This window comes from Phyllostomus hastatus, unplaced genomic scaffold (genome assembly GCF_019186645.2).
Source record: "Phyllostomus hastatus isolate PE091 unplaced genomic scaffold, TTU_PhHast_1.1 phas_scaffold_93, whole genome shotgun sequence".
NCBI classification, from domain to species: domain Eukaryota; kingdom Metazoa; phylum Chordata; class Mammalia; order Chiroptera; family Phyllostomidae; genus Phyllostomus; species Phyllostomus hastatus.
This window is the reverse complement of record NW_025334042.1, coordinates 26,387,149-26,408,599: the sequence shown is the minus strand read 5'-3', so window position 1 is coordinate 26,408,599 and position 21,451 is coordinate 26,387,149. Positions and strand designations below refer to the sequence as shown.

Sequence of the window (21,451 nt, the reverse complement as noted above, 5' to 3'; positions counted from 1 at the left end):
GTAGAATAGGGGCCTCTACCTGTCTCTGAGTCTTTCTATTTATCGCAGGTTTGTCTGATTTTTGATTCTGCAGTTTGAGTGGTGGCAGACTCCACTGTAAGATGAACTTCCCTCTCTTGTTTCTCAGAGGAGGATTGCATTTCTCCTTATGATATTTCAGCAGGGATGTCTGACCCACAGCATTGATTTTCTCTATCATCATCGTCACGACTGGAGGGCTACACTGAAATATATATTGTTACTCTGTAGGCTGATGCTGAGAAAAATTCAAGAATTTTGTTGAATTTTATGTTTTGCAGATAAAGGATTTGAATAAATATGGTAAAATAAAATTAGAAAAACAAATCATCCACTACATATTTTTCAGATATTCCAGCTCTCTAGTTCTTACAAGCATGTAATTAAAAGCGTATTGTTCTAAACAGAATCTATGCATTTCTGTAGAAAAATAAGCAGCAAGCTTTCTTTGTTATGCAGATATGCAATTTTATTTATGCCTATTATCCACTTCATTGTCCTCATAATCAGAAGACAGCAGGAGGAACAGCATGGCTCACTCAGAAATATAACACAAATTAGTCTCAAGCACACAGACAAATAACAGTGAAATTTTCACCAAACTTGTCTATCTTTCTATGAGAAGTATAAAGACACAAAATGAATACAATTTGCATTTATTATCACTTGATATAAATTTGGAGCTATAGAATTGTAGGGATTAAATACACATTTATTTGTGTGTCCAATACCCTTATTTTTCACATGAAGAAATCCTGTGTGCTGCCCTGGCTGGCATAGCTCAGTGGATTGAGCACGGGCCTGTAAACCAAAGGGTCCTGGTTCAATTCCCAGCCTAGGAACCACATGCCTGGGTTGCAGGCTGGGTCCCCAGTAGGGGGCATGCAAGAGGCAACCACACATTGGTGTTTCCTTTTCTCCCTCCATCCCCTGATCTCTAAAAATAAATAAATAAATTCTTAAAAAAAAAGAAATCCTGTGTGTTAGTAGAACTACACATATGGACACAGAGTGAACTTTTAGGTGTGGGTTTAATATCTTGTTTGTCTCTTTCATGGGGACAACTACAAAGAAGTAAAAGATGATGGGTCTCAATGCATTTTTATTTTAACTTTAGAAGATCCAGGTAGTTGATATGGAATTGATGTTTAAGATCTCAAGACTTCTCTGTGGTTACCTGAGTCAGTCCATGTGCTTATGTGTATTTTACTAAGGCACAAATGTGAGTTGACTTGTGTGACAGACCAGCCTCAGAAAGTCATTTAGCTTTGTGTGAGCCCAGACAACCACCCAACACCCACATCAAAACAAGATTTTTCTTTTTTTACTGCAGAGAAACTCCCAGGAAATACTAAAAACTTTGGTTTCTCAAATAAAAGTAAACTTATGATGAATGCTTTTTCAGTAATGATATATTGTAACATTGTTCAGTTGCACAACAAAATTAATTTCAATAATTTTATAAATGGCTAAAGCTTCATATTTATAAAATTGGTAAAGATCTGAAGAGCCCCTTTTCCATTATGTTTTCTAAAAAATTAAATGCTATAATGATGTTTTGGAGATGAGGGAATCTTTTTTTAAGCTCTCTGGATGTGTCTCTCTTAAGTGCAGTAAATCTTTTTCACCTATTTCAGAACAAGGCATTCATACGCAAAGCAACCTATGGATTCAAAGAGCAGAACACAAATTAATGTAAAGTGGCAAACAAGTAAAATGCCATTAAAACAAGCTCTACATGTGATGGTAAAATTATTTTCATAGTAATTTGGTAATATCACCATTTACTTCTGTGAATCTTTTCCAATTTATAGTCAAACCTAGGGGCTCAGTACTCTGCTCTCATAGGATATTTACTCCTTAGTTTCCATATTGTAGTGCAATGCCATGTTTGCCTGTCTTTTTCTCTGTAAGACGAACAGGATTAATGTTATCTTAGTTGTTCCAACAGTGAACAGTAAATATTTGCTAAAAGGATAAACAGTGCTTGAAGTCAATGGCAATCTGTTGAAATTCAAAAATCTTTTTCTCTACCATTACTATTTAATAGTAATTATAACAATATCAAGAACTACTGTGCAAACTGAACCCACATAACATGGTTAAAAAACGCTGAGGAAAACTCATGGCCTCAGAGGACAGGAGGCTGTTTTCCCATTAAAATCTTGATGAGGTGTCCATACAAAAATTTATTGTAAAAATGTGAGGCCTTTCACTGGACTTGTTATCCTCTGGAATGAATAAAGATCTATTAGGAAGGTCATGGAAGATGTCCCAGAATATATCACATGTTTTACTATTTATTTCATTTAATCCTCACTGTGGTCCATAACATATATTATTAGCCAAATGTTTTAAACAAGGGTAACTTTTAGATAGAGCATATAGCAAAGTAGGATTTGAATCCAGGCCTGCCAAACTCCAAAAATCTACCTTCTTTTCATTACCCTACACTTTTACTCAAGGTGAATAATAAGATGATCAAGAAAAGGATAAGCACATTTTTTTTGAGTGAAGCTGCAAACTTCAAACAAAATTTTCTGGGTGAGTTTTATTTTTGTGTGCTGGTAGTGAATTAACTGTTGTATTTCCATATCAGTTCAAATGCTAATGTTCAAGTTTTATCCTATTACAGCAGATAAGAAACATTTTGTTCTGGCTTACTAGATTTGAGTGACAAATTATTTACATTAATATATATTATCACAGCATTAAAACACTAAAAATTACATGCTAATTTCTAGCATTGTTATGAGGCCTGTCCGGGGAAAGTCCAGCCATTGTTAATGTAACCAAATGGTTTGCATGACATCTGTATAACCTGGCAGCCAAGAAGAGTGGACTGGAATGGGCATGCATGAACAGTCACACCTTCATTTCACTAGTCAGTGGAAGTGGTAGATGCCATTGAGTGAGAATGTGTACTGTGTGATTATCACACTCAAAAAGACTAAGGAAGTAAAGCAACAAATCTGCATCAAATTTTGTATAAAGCTTGAACATTCCTCCACAGAAACTATTCACATGATTCAGAAGGCTGCAGTTTTGGGCAACTAGTGATTGACAGCTTTATCACAACAATGTGCCCACTCATGCATCACCTCTCTCAGAGTTTTTTGGCAAAACATCAAATCACCCAGTTGACTCAGCCCCCATACAGCCCAGATTTGGTGCCCTGTGACTTCTGGCTTTTTCCAAAACTAAAACCACCTTTGAAAGGGAAGAGAGCCCTGGCTCAGTAGATTGAGCACCAGCCTGTGAACCCAGGGGATGCTGATTCAATTCCCAGTCAGGGCACACACCTGGGTTGCGGGCCCCAGTTGGGGGCATTGAGAGCCGATTGATGTTTCTTTCCCTCCCTTCCCCTCTCTCTAGAGATAGATAAATAAAATCTTCAAAGAAAAAGAAAAGAGATTTCAGGCCATTAATGAGATTCAGGAAAATATGACAGGGCAGCTGATGGCGAGTGGGAAAACTGTGAGCTCCTGCTTTGGTGCCTACTTTGAAGGGGGCTGAGGCATCATTGTCTTATGTACAATGTTTCTTGTATCTTGTATTTTCTTCAATAAATGTCTTTTTTTTTCATATTACATGGCTGGATACCTTCTGGACAGACCTCATATTTTTTAAAATAAGGATTACTCTGTTAGCTAATGTTTGTGAGTATAAAGGAAACAGCAAAAAGAAATGAAGATGTTCATTATTACAGGGAGGGCCTGCTTCTCAAATTTTGTCAACCAGACTAAAGGAAGCTCTCTGATCAAACAAGCGGGCAATGCTGCTTCCCAAAGAAGAGTGAATTCAATGAAGTGAGGGGTTCACCCGGGCTCATTTTGGGGAGTCCAGGTGTGCAGCCGATTTGTGGTTCGTGGAGAGCCTAGCCCTGCGGGTAGAAAGCAGAAGGATCAGTGTCAGTGTCAGACTTCACCTCAGCCTGAGGTGAGCCCTGCTTCCAGGGCACCGGTGCCCGCTGCACCAGTTCTCTTCATGTGACCTGACACTTTGGCAACTACGCCTCCAAGAAATGGGCTGGGGAATCAGAGGATTAAACCAGCAGATAAGGTAGGGCCTATTTCACGTGGTTTCTCCAGACTATGCACCATGCTTAGGGGATGCTGGGATCTGTGACAGGAGGCTGGAGTGGGGACTGGGATGCAGGGTAAGGACCCGGGAAGCTGAGCTGTTAAGCCCCTTGATATTGTGCAAATACTTTTAGACGCTAGGTGACCAGCCGACTAATTGAAGTGACTGCAGAATATGCTGTTGGGAGAGCTCTTTTGCCATGTAAGAATGTAGGCCCAGCAAAGCCAGTTCTTTAAATTTTTGTGATAAGCTAGACATTCAGGGTTTGTAAGTATATGCAACAACTCAACGCTTTAAAGTAGCATGAGAAAGAACTCACTGGCCAAATTGACACTAGTTTGTAAGCTTTGGTATAAGGCAACTATCAGGGGCTCTGGAGGGAAAGGGCTTATCTCATTTCCTCAAAGACATATGGATTGCAATGGTCTGGGATGGGTCCCAAGCGTCAGATTACCCTGCTGTGAAGCCAAGGTTGAGCCCTACTCACTGACTTCTAGGTGTTAAAGGGCCATATCCAAAGGCTCCCCTGGCTGCCTTTTCTCCCAATTTTCCTTAGGCAACTTTTTCTATGGAACCATAACATCACTAATTCCCTCTACTTATATTCCTCCAACTTCAATGTGAGTAAGAACCACTCAGGAGCTTATTAAAATGCATATCACTGAATTCTATTGCAAGAGATTCTGATTCAGTAGGTGGGTTTTGGAATTTGCTCTTAACACCCACCTTGGTTTACTGTAACACAGATGGTCTGGAGAACACACTTTAGAAACACTGACTCATCAGTGCCAGCAGATGGCTGGTACATCTGTTATTTCAGCCGCCTTCTTGCCCACGTTATAGATCTGTATATACAACTGCCTACTGGAAATATTCACCATCTTCACCTGGATATCTCAAAGTTATCATTGTCTAAACCCAAATTTATTACAATCATGCATTGCATAATGACATTCTCTTAATGAGGAATCACATACATGATGGTGGACCCATAAGATTATAATGGAGCTGAAAAATGTCTGTCACCTAGTGATGTAACCATTGTAATGTCACAGTGCAATGCATTACTCAAGGGTCTGTGGTCTTGCCGGTGTAAACAAACCTACTGCGCTACCAGCTGTACAAAGGTATAGCACATGCAATTATGTACAGTACATAATACTTGATAATGACAGTGAGTGACTGTGTTACTAAAGTATACTTTTATTGTGATTTCAGACTGTACTTTTTCCACTAATACAGAGTTTGCTATAAAACAGTGTGCTGTGTTATGACAGCAGCAACCTCATGTTCTCTGTGTTTCTTGATTATATCATTTTCTCTTGTGCTTGATTTAATCTGAGTTGTTTTGCAGTAACATGCTGTACAGCCGGTAGGCTAGGAGCAATAGGCTATTCATCTAGAATTGTGTAAGTGCACTCCATGACGTCTGTACAATGATAACATCGCTAAATGATGCATCTCAGAATATATCCCCATCAAGTGGCACATGATTGCTTTTTCATTCAAAGCCTGACCAAAGACTTATATTCTTTATTTCATTGAAGTACATCATCATCAACTTAATTGCTCAAACCAGAAATCTGCATCTGCACCTTTGGTGGGTAGGGACTAGCATTCAGGGTGCAAGGGGTATGGGGAACCAGCATGTTCACCAAATTGCTGCCTCCCTGTCCAGTCTTTGCAAGGGCTGCTCAGTTACTCTGCCTTGGCTTCTTGAGTATAAAACAGTTCTTTTGGGACAAGCCAATAATAACAACCACTTTATTTATTGAGGTTTACTCTGTGCCAGTACATGTTTCACATGTACTAATTCAATCTTTTCATAAACCCACTGAATTCCTGGCCTAGTGTTTGACATCTCAGTACCTCCTGAGGCTAGATCTGCTCCGCATATTTCCAAATGCCAGCTGGACTTTCTGCTTCAAAATAGGTAAGGTCATCTTTCCCCCCAATGATACCAACCACCAAACTATAGACCCCAGCATCTAGGGTCCCTGCTATTGTTCTCTACTTGTGATTCCAGGGACAATGGTGGCTGCCTGGACTGGAATCATATTTAACATGTCTCCTTAGTAGTAAGTCAGGTTGCTGCCATCCTTAAAACAATAGAGTGCTAGAGTCAGAAGGGCAGTCAGTGACTATCTGGTCCAATATCCTTACATTTTAGACTTGAAAACTGAGGTCTGGAGCCATAAGGTGGTCACTAAGGGTAAGAGAAGAATAAGAGAGCTGGAGATAAAATCTCAGTTTTCTGTTTTCTGTCCCATAGTACAATGCAAGTCCTGCCCTAGGGGAGTTACATGAGGCTGGGGACTTTTGTTGTGTATTTTCTGTATGTGTGCACCCTTAAAATAGTGCTGATTGTGAATATCTGGAATGTAATGATGGTGAATGGATATAGGTGCCTCAATCTGTGGCTGGTTGGCAGTGTAATGACCAGCATAGCATTTGATATAAAGACTGTGATGATATGAGGGGGAGATTATGCTTAATGTAGTATGTAGACTATTTAGCAACTCTAGTCAAAATGCAATGGAGGAAACAGTCATAAATTTGTGGCAGCAAGGAGCTGGCTTAATTATTCTTCACAAATGTGCCCTGAGAGAGGCTCGCTGTGGCCACCCATTCTAAAATTACAACCCGTATCTTCCTGGATGCTCAGATGCTACCCACTTTTCTTAACAGCATGACACACTCTTTGAAATTACATTGTTATTCATTTTGTGTTTACCATCTGTGTACTCACTAGAAGAAGCTACATGAAAGCATGCACTTAATCTTTCCACCACCATATCGCTGGAACCTGGAAGTGTCCAAAATAGTAGAGCTCCCTCTAAACGACACTCGAACATTTGAATCAGAAGCTTGAATAACATACAACACTTTGGCATTTAGAGGCCTAATAAACCTTCACAAAAAGAAACAAAGCAAAAACCTAGCTCTGTACAATGCTATAGCCACAATGTGAGGATTCTAATGACATTATTTGAAGAGATACTTACAAAAAAATAATTTTTGTCATTAAGTAAATGATTTCTTGTATGTATTGGTACCCTGTACTCGAGAAATAATCCAGTACTGTAAACCAAATTATGACAGATGGGATACTTGCATATTTATTTAGTGCAGTAGATGGAATAGTGCCCCCCCAACCCCAAATTCATGTTTACCACAACTGCAGAATGTGATCTTATTTGAAAATAGGGTCTTTGTAGATATAATTAGGTAAGGGTCTTGAGATGAAATCATCCTGGATTTGGAGCAGGTCCTAAATCCAAAGACTGGTGTTTTCATAAGATAAAGCAGACGCAGAAGAGAAGATCACGTGAAGTGGAGGTGGAGATTGGAGTGATACATCCATAAGTCAAGGAACACCAGGAACCACTAGACGCTTAAGGAAACAAGGAAGGGCTCTCCTCTAGAGCCTTCGGAGGAACGTGGACCTATTTGCACCTTGATTTCCAGACTTCTAGCAGAGAAAAGAAATCTCTGCTGTTCTAAACCACTGTTTCTGGTCATTTGTTATGGAAGCTTAGGAAACACACAGCAAGGACAGGAGATATTTGCTGACTCATGGACAGGAGGATGTGTAGATTGTGCCATGCATAAGTCAGTCTATAGCATTTTGAAGTATTGCAATACCTAACACATGTAAGTGTTCACTAATGCTGTCTGTTGGGCTCATTTTTTTAAAATGACATCCTAAAACTCAAAAGAGTGAGCCATCCTGGCTAAGCAGCTACAATAAAGAAAAGGAAGGGACCTAGACACAAAAAAAGGCATGCCAAGCTTCTTCCTTATTTCTTTATAGGAATTGGTGGCTGGGGGTGGAGTGGCAGGGGGATTACTTTTCCAAACCCTTGGGGGAAGTGTGTAGAACTGTCCTTCTGGTCTGTGGGTAGAGGGTGAGCCTTACTGTTTTCATTTCATGGCTACATAAAAATATGACCATTATCTTTAAATACGGAAGTAAATCATTTTAACTTCTTTTTACTTAAAAATCCTGGTGCCCCCTATTTATCTTCCCTTCCATTATATTGCTCTCCTGCCCCTGCCCCTTTACTGTTAAAATGGCTGGAACTGAGCAGTCTGTTCTCAACAACTTGGCTTTCCCTTCTTCCTCAAGTGACGTGTTTCACTGTCCCCGACTAACCACTCCTGCAAAGGAACCATAGTATTCCTGTTCCGACTAGCTTCTCTTCTTCCTCTCCTCACCACACTTTCTCTCCTAACCTCATCCTGGCCCTTCTGCTCCGCTTCCGCCACATTTGTCAAGAACTTTCTGGGTAATGAGTCCTGTTTTTGTGCTGCACCCTTTTGCTTGGAATTTCTTGTTTTCTGTCTTTTCTGTTTATCTCAATTCTCTTTATCTCTCAATGTGTGCCTCAAGCTTTTTCTTCCATCTGGTCTTCTATAGCAATTCCTAAGGATAGTTTTATTTCTCCATCTCATATTTCTGTAGCCTTTATTGTCAGTAAAATACATTTCACCCTAATCATATGCCACCTTGTATCACTGCTTAGGGTGATTGTAAGCCTCCTCTTGTCTGCTCATTTAGATCATGATTTTCCTGAGGAAACAGAAGCATTGTATTTATCTTTGAAAGCTCAGCACCTTGTGGTGTTCTGATATACTCGTTGCTTTGGTTGTATTTATTACCTGGGTGGTAGATTTGGTGCTCTACATGAAATAAAGACTCTTCAAGGCCAGTATATTTTTGTGTTCCCCTAAATTAAGCCTCTCCCCTCCCTTGGGCCAGATCTATCAAAACTTGTCGAAGTGGGTCTATTGGAAACAGAGGAAGGAAGACCATTTGTTTCCGGAGAAATCAAGCAAAAAGAAAGACAAAGTCAGGTCAAAAGTGTTCAAAGGCAAATTTGCCATTTAAAACCTGCAGTCACCTTCCAGCAGGTGAAATCATCAGCAATCTCTGTCAGGCACTGCTCCCTGCACATCAGGCGCTGGTCAGTTCTTAGGGCCTCTGTATAAGCAAGCATGTTGTGGGGCAGAGAAGGCAAGAAGAGGTGGTGAAAGGAACTGAAGGGAGTCGTCACTGAGATGGCTGCCCCTTATAGGGAACCGATCAGTGTGACAATGGCAAATGTAGCCCAGTATAGATCAGGGAAAACTGATCAATGCGAGGTGGCACACGGGAGGCAGGTGTGCAGATCGGCTTTCCCATGGGGAACCAGGCCTGCATTGTACCTGGGCTGCTATGAGACTTGCTTTTGCTACAACTCCCTCACCCTGAGTTAAGACTGCAGATGTTTAATGTATATCTCTGAAGCAACTCCCTAAGTCTGTGCTAAGATGTCCCAGGGACAAAATGTAACCAAATCAATAATTTTTATCATTCCCTTGCATTTGCAACTTTTTTCTCTCTTTTTGTTATCTGTAAGAAGTAATCACTTAACTAAATCTAGAAATAATGAGAACCTTCTTTGATGTAATGCACCTGGAAAGCAATAAAAAGCCTGTCCAGGCAAGGGTCGGGGCACTCTCCTCTCGAGAGAGTGGCCGTGCCATCCCTTTTTCTCCATAGGACTCGGTAGTCTGTGTGAATTTGTGTACCACACCCGCAACACACAGATTCCAGAGGGCTGGAGTCTGCATCAGCCTCTCTGTGTCATCGCAAAGGAATGACTCTTGGATGGAACTGTTGCCAATTATGCAGCCACTTCAGGAGCAGTCCACATATGAGTCAGGGCAGATGCTGGCCATCAAGAAGGTGACAGCTCTGCCTCTGCTGTGACTGCTAGCTCACCCTCTGATTGCACGACTCCTTTGCTTTAAAAACTGTACAAAATTCCTTTGCCCAGTTGTTTGTAAGTTAACTGAAGGCTAGGAGAATCAGTCCTTTGGTAAAAGAAACTCTGGGACATGCAGAATATAAGCAGGGCAGGGAAGAGATGAACAATAATGATAATAAAAAGAGTATTTATGGAGAACTTAACATGTAGCAGGACAAATGTTAGAAGTGTAGCATTATTTAACCTGTCTATAACCTGTGAGGCAGGTACTACTATTGTACAGAGAGATAAGTAATTTGTGTAATATCACATCGCTCTTCTGCAGCAGAACCAGGATTTCAGTCCACAAGCTTTAGTATTGCATGCAGTAGACAGGTGGTGACCACCTTTTTCCCATCAAAATTCAGGACATGTGGCCTCAAATGTGTTGGTGCCTATTAGGTACAATAGGACTGGGCATTTGCAGTTAGGAGGGTTGAGGAGAATCCTGACCAGCAGTTGCTGGCCTTTAAATATCAGGAGAAAACTATGGGCCATATTCAAATTTCTTTTCTTGCCTCTTTGGGAAGAAGGACATTATGTTCTTTACATTTGGAGTAAGCAATTAGCATCATCCTCATTGACCTATTGAAAGTTAAAAATAGTTTTTCTGGAATCTATCAAATCACTGATAAAAGTATTTCCTGACTGACTTGGTAGGGATTATTGATGCTTCCAGCTATTTTTTCCTTTTGCTTTAAAAGGGTCGTCTAGAGAGGATATTACATTCTAATCACCATCAAAATTTTCACCAATTTTTGAAATATATATTGAACTTGTCTCTTTTTTCCACAGAGTATGACTGTATTATTAACCTACTGAGGTATGTGAGCTGAAGAGAAAAACATTGTCTCATGTAGTTACTTGTAATTTTTGTATTCTTAGGTCAGATTTTACAAAGGAATTATATATAAACAAGACATATTTAAGCCTGCTTGCAGGGTTGACTTTGTATATGGAGGTGGGATAGGCAGATGTTTGGATAGTGTGATTTGAAAGTTTCCTACTTACCCTGTTTCTGCTATTGTCCTGACACTCTGTCTGAAATTGTGGCTAATTTGATGAATAACTGTACAGAAAAGAAATGAAGCTGTTTGAGCTAAAATATGGATGGGGCAAGTGGGACATCTGATGCTCTGCCCTCTTGGTTTCTTCTTGGGGCTTCTATCTATACCTTTTTAATTACTTAATGACTTATTTTTATATGATTTTAAAACACTGTGAGTAAGCAATTGCCTCTGTGTATCAGGCCAGTAGAATGGGGTCATAAGAAAAGCTTTCATAGAATAGTAAGTTTTGATGTGAAGGAATAATGGCTTTTATTGAGCACCTATACACTTGACACTATATAGGTGCCTGCCACACATAGGGAATTTAAACTCCCAGCAGGTCTGTGTGGTAGTGACTGAGATGGGAGGAGACTGTAGAAGAGGGAGAACAGTAGTCTAAATCCTGAGTAGGATCTGTTCTTAAACAGGCCAAATGACCTACTTTGAACTCCTCAGTTCATATATAGATCTAATATCTCACAAATTCAAAGATGGAGAAAAGCTGATCTAGGAATTCTTATTGTAATTCTAAAGTAGCAATTTGCTTAGGGTTGGAATCCCTAAGTGGTAGAACCAAAACTCATACTGTTCCTCCTTATTCCAGGTTTCCTGACTGTGAAACCCACATCCCTGTCCTGGTCTTTGGGGAGGAAGTCTCAGGTAAGGGGCTAAAGAGTGGGCTGCCTACTGATCCTCACCCTATCACTCTGGCTAGTCATGGACCACTCAGTGTCTGTGGGTCTCTTTTCTCAAAGGTAAATATGAAAATGTCACTAGCAGCATCTATCGTACATGTCTGTTGCAGAGATGAAATGTTTTAATGGATGGAATGGGCCAGGCATACAATAAGCCTTCAACAAGTCGAGTTTTGTCACTGCCTATTATTGTGACAAAGATCAGGATCAAGTGTTCCAGTCTGGTCCTCAGGTAGGGCTAACATGGAGATCCTGGGTGGCTGCTGAAGCCAAGGGCACACGCTTCTTGGTCGGCACCGAAAAGGGAGCACTGACAGTGAAGAAGCCTGGCCTATTTCAATACTTTGTGTTGAAGTGGTCCTGGAGAACTACATTCTTTAGACCCGGAGAGCTCTAACGTAAGAGCAAATAGTGAGCGTTGCTTGAGCTTATTCTTAAAATTGTTATTAAAGGAAGCAAGACCTGTGTAAAGACAGAAATTCGAAGGAAGGGAAACAAGATGCATGTAACCGAAGCTAGACATTTCAGTTCTGATTAACTGAGTTCATCCTACTAGACACCGATGCAATTCAATCGATCTTGAAGTAGAGTAAGTTCTGTTTCCCCAATAGGCAGAAGAGAAGCTGCTCAATGTTTTTTACCCCACCAGTTTTTTAGACACAATGTGTTTTACAGACTGTGTTTCAATGACAGGAAAAGTGCCTTCTGTGTTTTGAGGGAGAGGTGGGGATAATAAGCCACAGATCTCAGTATTAGGCTATATTGTTTATGAAGATTTGATATTTTTTAGTTTCAACTGACTGAAGACTCCTTACTTTAAATGGAGATACAAGGAACAGATATAACATGAAACCCATGATGAACAGTGATTCTTTGTAAAATAATCCTAATCATAGTTTTAAAAGCACAGTAGAATTTGATGATTAATCTATAGGATTATTCTACCACATACTGAGCTGTTACCATAACTGACTGCATTAGTTGTTAAGGATGCAATGGTGAGAAAGATTTAGTCTCTGCCTTCAAAAGGTTTATAGCTTAGTGAGGGAGAAAAAGACACTGCAATAAAATACAGCGAGATCACAGTCAAATGTACAAAGTTCTAGCATAAGAAATAATTCTCTGGGAAAACTTTGGAAAGCATCACTAAAGAGAATCTTACAAAGCCAAGAGGTTCATTATGTGATCACAAACTATTCCTACAATGTAGAAAAATGTGGCCATTCTTAGAAGCTAGGGAAAGTGTCAAACTTGGAAGACCTATGGCAGCGAGCTCCCAATCATCCCTGTGTCCATCAGCCACCTCACAGGACCTGGCAATGGCACTCTCCAATCCATTGTAAAATCTGCCGACACCGCACACCTCTCCCTTTGGCTACCAAGCCCATTTCTGAATTGTGCTGCCAGTCCAGGAGAAGGGCTAATTTTCTCATCAGTTTGCTACTGTAGGCCTATATGAATTATCTTATTTTTCTTTTGACATACGAATTAGTGATGACTTCCATCAGCATGGAATATCAGTATGCTGGGTAGCAGCTTTTAACACATTACAAGCAACCTATAAACTGAGGTAGCAGTTGTTATTGGCCATGGAAGGGAACACAGGCCACAGATAGATCAACTGGAAGAGAGATTACATCAAGAAGAAAAGCACTGGTAAAATGTGGTCAAAGGGCCCTCCTCCCCTAAGCTGCAGATCAATCATTTCAGCACGAACTACGGAATGATAGGCTCCTGAGAACCTCAGACTGCAGAAAAGTTAAAAACTGTGTGTGTGCCCTTATAACATCTGTGTGGTTTTATATGTGTATGTACATATGTAGGCATATATATATATATATATTCATTTCTAAGTGTGTATGAACTTATGTTCGTGCTTCCAAATATGTGTGGATATATTTGCATATGCGTGTCAGACCATACAGGCTGGAGAGTAAGTGTAAGACTTACACTCCTCACAGACTCTGTATCTTTCCCACCCCCACCAAGAGACCACAGCGGAAAGGATGCTTTGTGACCTGAGGCTGCATTAGAAAGTTTGCGGCTCTCTGTGGGTATTCCACCCGGGAACCTCATTGGTCCCTTGCAGGACGGTGGGCTTCGGAAGTCTGCCGGTTCCCCCAGGAAGAAGGGACCGTTGCTGACACGCCAGGCTGAAGCCGGCCGCCTCCCAAACCCCCCACCCCGCCCCTCCCGGTTCCTAAATCGTCCGCCGCCCGCATCCTCTCGTTCTGCAGAAGCTGGCCAGGCCCGGGCAGGCTCCGCAGCCAAGGCGCGCACGGCCCGCGGGCTGGAGTCGGCACGCGGCGCGGGAGGGAGGGGAGCAGAGAGAGCGCGGGCGGGGGCGGCGGGAGGCCATGCCTCCAGCTGCGAAGGTTGCGGCACAGCTGGAGCCACAGCGGTCACCTGCGCCGTGCCGTCGCCCTCACCCTTGCGCTCCCGCTGCCCGACCCGCGGCCGGCGGACTGTGCGCAGGGCCCCCGGCGTAGGCGGCGGCGGGTGTGGGCCGAGCCGGTATTTATAGCTCTGTGACAGCAGCCACGGCAGAGACGCCGCCTGTCTGTCTCGTCGCGCTTCCCAGCGAGGCCGTGGGCGCCCGGCAGGGCTGTGCTTGACCGAGTCCCGGGCTTGCAGGCGCCCCGAGCCCGCGCGGCCCCCTCTGGTGAGTACGCGGCCCGGCGCCGGGCGCGCCTCCCCCTCCGCGCGGTCCAGCCGCTGCGCAGCCCTCGCGGCCGGCCGCCCGCAGCCCCGGTGCCGCCCGGTTCCTCCCTGCCCGAGACTGCAGAGGCGGGCAGGCGCCCGGCCCAATGCCCCGGGCCCCTGTCGTCCCGTTTCCCAGGGATGGCGGGCCGGGAGGCAGGGCAGCGTCTGGGAGGGGGCAGACCCCGGCCCTTTAGGGAAAGGGCAGGAGAACCTGCATGCTGGTTGGAAGGCTGTTGGTGGATAACCCTCAAACTCCTGAGCTCCAGGGGGTACGGGACGTCTCCAGAACAGACCTTGAACTTTCCTCGCTTCACTAGTTCCGATGCTAGGGATTGAGTAGAAGCTTTAGTTATCATTGGTTAATTAAATTAACAGGTTGCAGTTATGGGTGTCCTCCTTAAAAACAACAGCAGCAGCAGCACTGGAGTGTTTGTGGGTTTACTAACTGGATCATAACTAAATAAAGCTATTTGTTGATCCCCATTTTCGGCATTACTGCAGGCCCACAAGTCTGTTTGACCCATGTGATAACATTTCAGCTGCCATTATTCATTCTACCAGCTATGGAACAATAAACTGTGTGTTTGTGTGTGTGTGAGAGAGAGACAGAGAGAGAGAAAGAGAGAGAGAGAAATAAACATCACAGAATACTATGATGCTTGTTTCAGTATTTATGTGTGGGTTTAAGTCTCATGAACCAAAATACTTTTTTGAGTAAAAGTATGTTGAATAAAAGTAATTTATAAAAGATACCTTGTTTCACATCCATAGAAGGACTTCTAGGAAGATTTCAGGGTTTTGCTTTGTTTTCAGGGAAAAAAAAGTTCTTCCAACTTATGGAATATAAAGAGTAGTAGAATCCCTGTAAAAGCTACTTTTTGTTTTTGTTGTCAAGTATTGAGTTTCTGCCATGTACTTTCTAACTCAGATTGTGGATTTTGACATTCTGACTCAGGTATTCACTCCCCACCCCCATCCCACCTCCATCTAATCCTTGTGACCAGAAACCAGTACTTGTCTGTTTTACTTAATTTGCTGCTTTAAAACTTCCAGTCATTAAAAAAAAATAATTTTAGGTATGAGTGAATTTTATTTTTTTTCATTAACTCTTACTTTCTGTAGAGTTGTATTTAGATTCTTTATCATGAACAGATATGGCTGAAAGGGAGGTCTAAACATTTTTAAAGAATTCATTGCTGATTATTTTTCAACATCATAACGTGAAAAGGCTCATAAATGTTTTGCCATTTTAGTGAAAAGTTGACAATGTCTTTGCTAGAAGAGAAACCCAGGTCTCCTTTGCTTTCAGATTCTCTGTTTTAAAAGCTTGCATTGGTTTAGTGCTATGCTATCCCAAGGACTGCAGGATGAGAATGAGGGAACCAAATCACTTAAGGTTGGAACAAAACATGAAGAGAAAGGCTAGGAAGTAATTTATGGGTGTGATCTTCCAAATTAGCTAGGGTACCACAAATGCCATCCTGGTATATGCAAAGCCACTTATGGTGGTTTCATTGATTGACTTAAAAGGTTGCTTTTTATTTAAAAGGCTGTGTGGTCTTTTGTCTTGGACTAAAAGTAAGAAGTTCCAACTTCACTTCTGGTATTATTGATATTTGTATTTTTTAAAACCTGAATTAAGGACTTGTATTATGTAAAATGTTACGTGTCATCTCCTCACACCTGCCTTTTCATCCGACAATTCAAGATAATATTTTAAGATCTTGCCTTACTGTAGGGCTGGTCCAGGTAAATATGTTTGATTTTTCTCTTTTTAAGGCTTGAATATTCCATTACCCATATTCTCATAGTCTTACTTCCTTCCAAATGGAACTTTATTTTGTATTCTATACTTCTCAGTGTAGGGAGCATAGTACTATAAACAGTATTGACCTTTGGTCATGCAGAGGTGTTTCTGCTTGTTTGTGCTAGTTGGTAGCTATGTGACCTTGGGCAGATTATAACCTTTCTGAATCTGTTTCTTCACTGGTGAATCCAAAAGGTTGGTATAAGAACTGATTGGGATAATGCATGAAAAGTGCTTGCCAAGAGCCCAATACATAAGAAGCACTCACAAATGTTAATTATTATTATGTTGTCTTTATCTGCTTCATAGGGTGTTCATCTCAGGAAATGTACTGCCCATTTCAGGAAATGGCAATTTCATTCTGGGTTTTGCCAAGCCATGTCCACATCCAGTCCATCAGTACATCTTGTCAGCTCCTCCTTTCAAATGAATCCAGAAGCTGATACATTTCCAGCCAGCAGGCAGAGTGGCTCTTCTGACCTGGAAGTCAGGTTGTGCTGCTCTCCTGCTCCCCGCCTCACACAGGAGGAGAGCCCAGCTGCACAGTGGCCTCCAGACTCGCCATAATGGCTGCTACCTCCCAGACCTCTTCTCCTTTCACGATCCCCTGCACCAGTGCCCTGCCCAGTCACATGAGCCCCTTGCTGTTCCTTACACGCACTAATCATGCACTCATCACGCACACAGCACAGGCCTTTGCAATGTTTTGTTCCCTTGTCTAGATGACTCTTTCCCCAGATATCTGCTTGCCTCCATCCCTTCCTTCACATCTCTTTTCAGACATCACCTCATAATAAGGCCTTCTTCAGCTTCCCTTACACCTGACACTTTCTATTAACGTTCCCCTGCTTAATTTTCTCCATCAATGTATAACTTTCTAAAATACACAGTATTTAATTTTTCTCTGTTCAACGTCTGTTTCCCACATGAGGCTGTAACATGCAAGGCAACGGGACGTTGTCTGTCAGTAACCCTGGAGCACAGGCCAGTACCCGGCACACGCAGACCATCTGTAAATATCGAACAAACAAACGAATGACGAATGTTCCTATGGGATTGACAGTTCTGGATTTCACCATTTTCTGTGATTTTGGACAGGTAGCTTAAGCTTTTTGAGCCTTGGTTTCAATATGTGTAAAATAAGGCTACTTCTTCTTTGTAGAGTTGTTGTATTACAAATCCTTTCCCACTGAGAATAGCATATACAATCACCCAATAAATGTAATATATTATTGATATTATTTTCACACTCATTTTTAATGGAAATGACCAAGACTTACTTGTGTTTTAACAAAGATCTTCATACCAAAAGTATGAGGAAACGACCAGACATTGTACAAATGAAATCTCCTTTAGTCTTCATTACAACCCTGTGAAGAAAGTGCATTTATTAGGATTTTACTGCTGAAGAAATGGAATCTCAGAGAGGTTAGGGGCTTGCCTGAGGTCACAGAGCTAGTGAGGGGCAGAGTCAGGCCAAACTGGGCCGTATTCCTTCCACCGAGGTAGGCTGCCTGCTGCACAGCACATGTTCCTCATTCCTTTGAATCATTTTAGTGACATTCTGATGGTGTGATTTTGCCATTAAAAACACTGAGGTAGAATGTGATATGAATATAGGCTATCATTTTCCTTTTCAGGGAATGATATGAGTTTAAAGTTCTGTTTTCCCTTTTGTCATATAATTTTAAAAGTGATTATATATTAGGGATTGAACAAAATGATTGTAAAAGTGTTGTGTTAACTGCAGAGAACTTCACCCACATCAGTAGAATGCTACAACTTGTTAATTGAAGAAATAGCCTTATTGTCATCTTGTGCTGACAGCCGAGAACTATCTGAAACACAGCTGTATGTGTCACCAGGAACACACCATACAAAGCAAAGCACAGGAGGTCTTTTTAAAAGTTATTTTTTAAAGACATTGAATTTCCACATATTTGGCAGAGTACAGGCACAGTGTACGCCCCTTTAATAAGACCTAGAAGGGATTACAGGTGAATTTTCAGACCTAAATCCTAAGGAACTTCAGGAAAATTAGAAAGTGTTCTTGCTGTCTCCTTAGGTATTACCAGATGCTAAGACCTGCATTAGCAGAGCTGTGCTTTGACTGTGGTTTACTTGACTAGTAATAATGTATCTCTTGTGTAGATCACCAGGGACTTTTCCACATGTGTCCTTAATATATTTTAATGTAAGTGATGCACTCCATCTTCATCATCTTGTCATTGTGTAAAAACTGTTGCCTGAGCTAGGGTCTCTGTTAAGAAACATGACATTCACTCCCCTGAGTCCTTGAGTTTCATTTATTTGTTTTCATTTATTTGTAAAGGCCCCAGTGTGGAAGGAAGGCCTGGCATTTTGGTTCAGTGAAACAAATTATTACAATCATTGTTAGGGCATTGATGTTGCCTTGGTCTGGTTTCCTGGTCATCTTTTACTCAACTGTTGGAGTTGCCTCTAAATTAGTCTCCCCACTCTCATCACATCTCATACCAATTGATCATTTTTCAAGTTGGCAGAGAAATCTCCCCCAAACCCTGCTCCTCTCAACTGTATCACTCTTCTGCTCCAAAACTTCTGATTCCCTGTTCTCTACTGAGTGAAATGTGAAGCAACACTTTTGTGTAATCTTCCTTCATGGGGCCCCAAATTACCTTAACTTTCAGGAGATACCCCCAAGCACCGTGAGTTTCAGCCACACAGAACTATTGCTGCCTCTCTGTGCCTGTCCCAGACTGTCTTTCCTGTGCCTCTGTTCAAAGTATCTTCCCAACCTCAGTGGCCTTACCTCTTCCCCGTATTTCTTTGAATTCTTCTCCATTCTTAGCCTTTAGAACCAGGTGAACTATTGGCCTGTAGTAAAATATGTGGCATTTCTAAGATCAAGTATAAATATTAGAACCTCTAGAGTTGGAAACCATGGCTGAAGGCCTGTGGATGATCAGACAGCATATTAAGGTTTGAGTCTCTAGTTATCAATATCTTCATAGTCTATTATGTGAAAAAGCAGGGGCTACCAAGATATCGATAGTGGCATATATCTAGTAATGTCATTACTGGGTACTTAAAAAAGGGAGTCGGATGGTGGGGATTTGTCTAGTTCCCAGGCATCGCTGGAAAATTACAGAGTGAACATCAGTGGTGCATTACCAATCAGATCAACTCAACTACTTATACTGGAGAGGAAAAACTATCTGCAACATTTTTTTAAAGAATATTCTAATTCAGCTCTAATACTCTAATTCTAATTGGATGGTATGGCTAAATGTATTGAGTGCCGGCCTGTATGCTGAGAGGTGGCCAGTTTGATTCCCTGTTGGGGCACATGCCTGGGTTGTGAGCCAGTCCCTAGTTAGGGGTGAGCAAGAGACAAACGGTCCATGTATCTCTCGCACATTGATGCTTTTCTCCCTCTCTTTCTCCTTCCTTTCATCTCTCTCTAAAAGTAAATAAATAAAAAATCTTAAAAAAATGGAATATTCAGAATATTCTAATTCAACTTGGGCCATGTAGACATTACATAGCCCACAAAGCAAAATTCTGAAGTTAAAAACAACAATGCAGCAAGTATTTGTCAACCCTCCACAAAGCACTTGTTTAAAAAAAGATCAAGGTCATATGTATTCAGCGTTCTAAATTCTTCTGCCTCGGTTGTTTGTAGGCAGGTGGGAGGGGAGGTGTGGTGCAGCTACAACAGAATTCCTCCCTGGTTACAGAAGCACCAGAGAAACCTCTTGACCGATACCCCTGCCTGGTTCTGAGGGCACTTGGGAATCACTTCTGCTTTAAGATTCCTTGGCTTTGAGGTGGTTTCTGTGCACTCTCCTGTGGGGTGGTCTTTGGCCATTGCCAAAGGTGACATGACATTGGGTTGACACCTGAGCCATTCTGGCATCCTTGCATACTGAATGTCACAAAAACGCACGATGTTCATTTTTTTTCTTGCTTTCTCTGCTCTTTTTTGGTCTGAGAACCACACAGGTCTCTGCAGCTGTACTGGGCAATGAACTGCACATTAAAAAAAAAGGAGGAAGGAAAAAACTTGCCATAGTCACCGTTCCTAAGTGTCTGAGCCGCAGTCCCTGGGAACAGATGTGTCAGAGCACCCTGCAGATCACAAGGGACTTGAAATTACTTAGAAGGTTTATGAATCCAAGGCACAGAATTGTTTGTTTTGCTGAATTTTATGGCCAATCCTTTTGTGTGTTTACATGGCTTTTCTAAAACACTGAAGTCTTCATTAACTTACATTATGGGTTTAATTGACATTCATCAGCCTAGAATGTTGGATTGGGATTTGGGAACAATGGAGCCTGTTCTCAGATCGTCCAGTGAATCAGAGTCATTTCATGCTTTTCAGGCTTGTGGTTTGATCCTTTATGTGTGGATATAAGTATGGATATAGATAGGTGCAGATATAGATAGGGTCTGGTACAAATAATGCCCCTTTTTTATTACAAAATCATAAGCACGTAATTCTGTAGCATAACAATATCACACTCAAGCATACTGTATGACATTTTAGGTGAAATGTTCAAATTAAAGCTATAAATTATTACACCCATATTACTACCCTACCAACCACATGTGAGCAGGTGTTACTTCTGTTGGACTCTCTGTATGGAATGAATATACATTTCTTACCTTGTGCTAGAGAAATATGTATGACAGAGTTAATATAACTGTTTCTAGAGAAAGAATGTATCTCCAGAAGGCATTCAAGGGATGACTTCCCTGGGACTGGGCTCTGGACCTGCCCTCTCAGGCAGGGAAAATGCCTGGAGCTGATCTGGCTGCCTGCAGGGGCTGGAGGTCAGAGTTTGGGGTCAGACTTCAGAGGCTCAAATCAGGGGTCTCCTGCTGGGCGACTTTGGGCAAGGTACACACTCTGTGAGACCATCAGTTCCCTGCTTGTGAATGAAGTGACGGCAGCATGTCAGAGGGCTGTGGTGACAACAATGAAATAATAATGCGTGCAGACACCCCCAACACAGAGCCTGGAGGGCAAATACTGTAGGCTTTGTAGGAGTCTCTCTTTTGTCTCTCAGTTCTAAATACATTGGAGAAAGAAGAAAAAGAATTGGCAGACTGTAATGAAATTTTGCCTTTATTATTATATTTATCCTAGATTTAATTAGCTTTATTATTGGGGGGAAAAAGGGAGATACAGCTTAGTCTGAGCACCAAATAGGTTCACCAAAACTAAACCCCAGATTTAGACTCATCACCCAGTCACAGCCCTGGTGGACTCAGGCAGGCTTAATGTGTTCTTTATGTGCAGTGTGGCTCCCAAAAAGGAAA

At 41.7% G+C, this 21,451-nt stretch overlaps 1 protein-coding gene across 1 annotated transcript in view; it reads left to right on the top strand.

Moving 5' to 3' along the window:
- Nucleotides 1–13,919: 13,919 nt before the first annotated feature.
- The window catches only part of TMEM117 (transmembrane protein 117), a 398,947-nt gene continuing 391,415 nt past the window's right edge, over nucleotides 13,920–21,451 (top strand). Inside the window, exon 1 of the mRNA XM_045829770.1 lies at nucleotides 13,920–14,299. The gene's annotated coding sequence lies outside the window, so the exon portion shown is untranslated. The remainder of the gene's footprint in view (nucleotides 14,300–21,451) is intronic.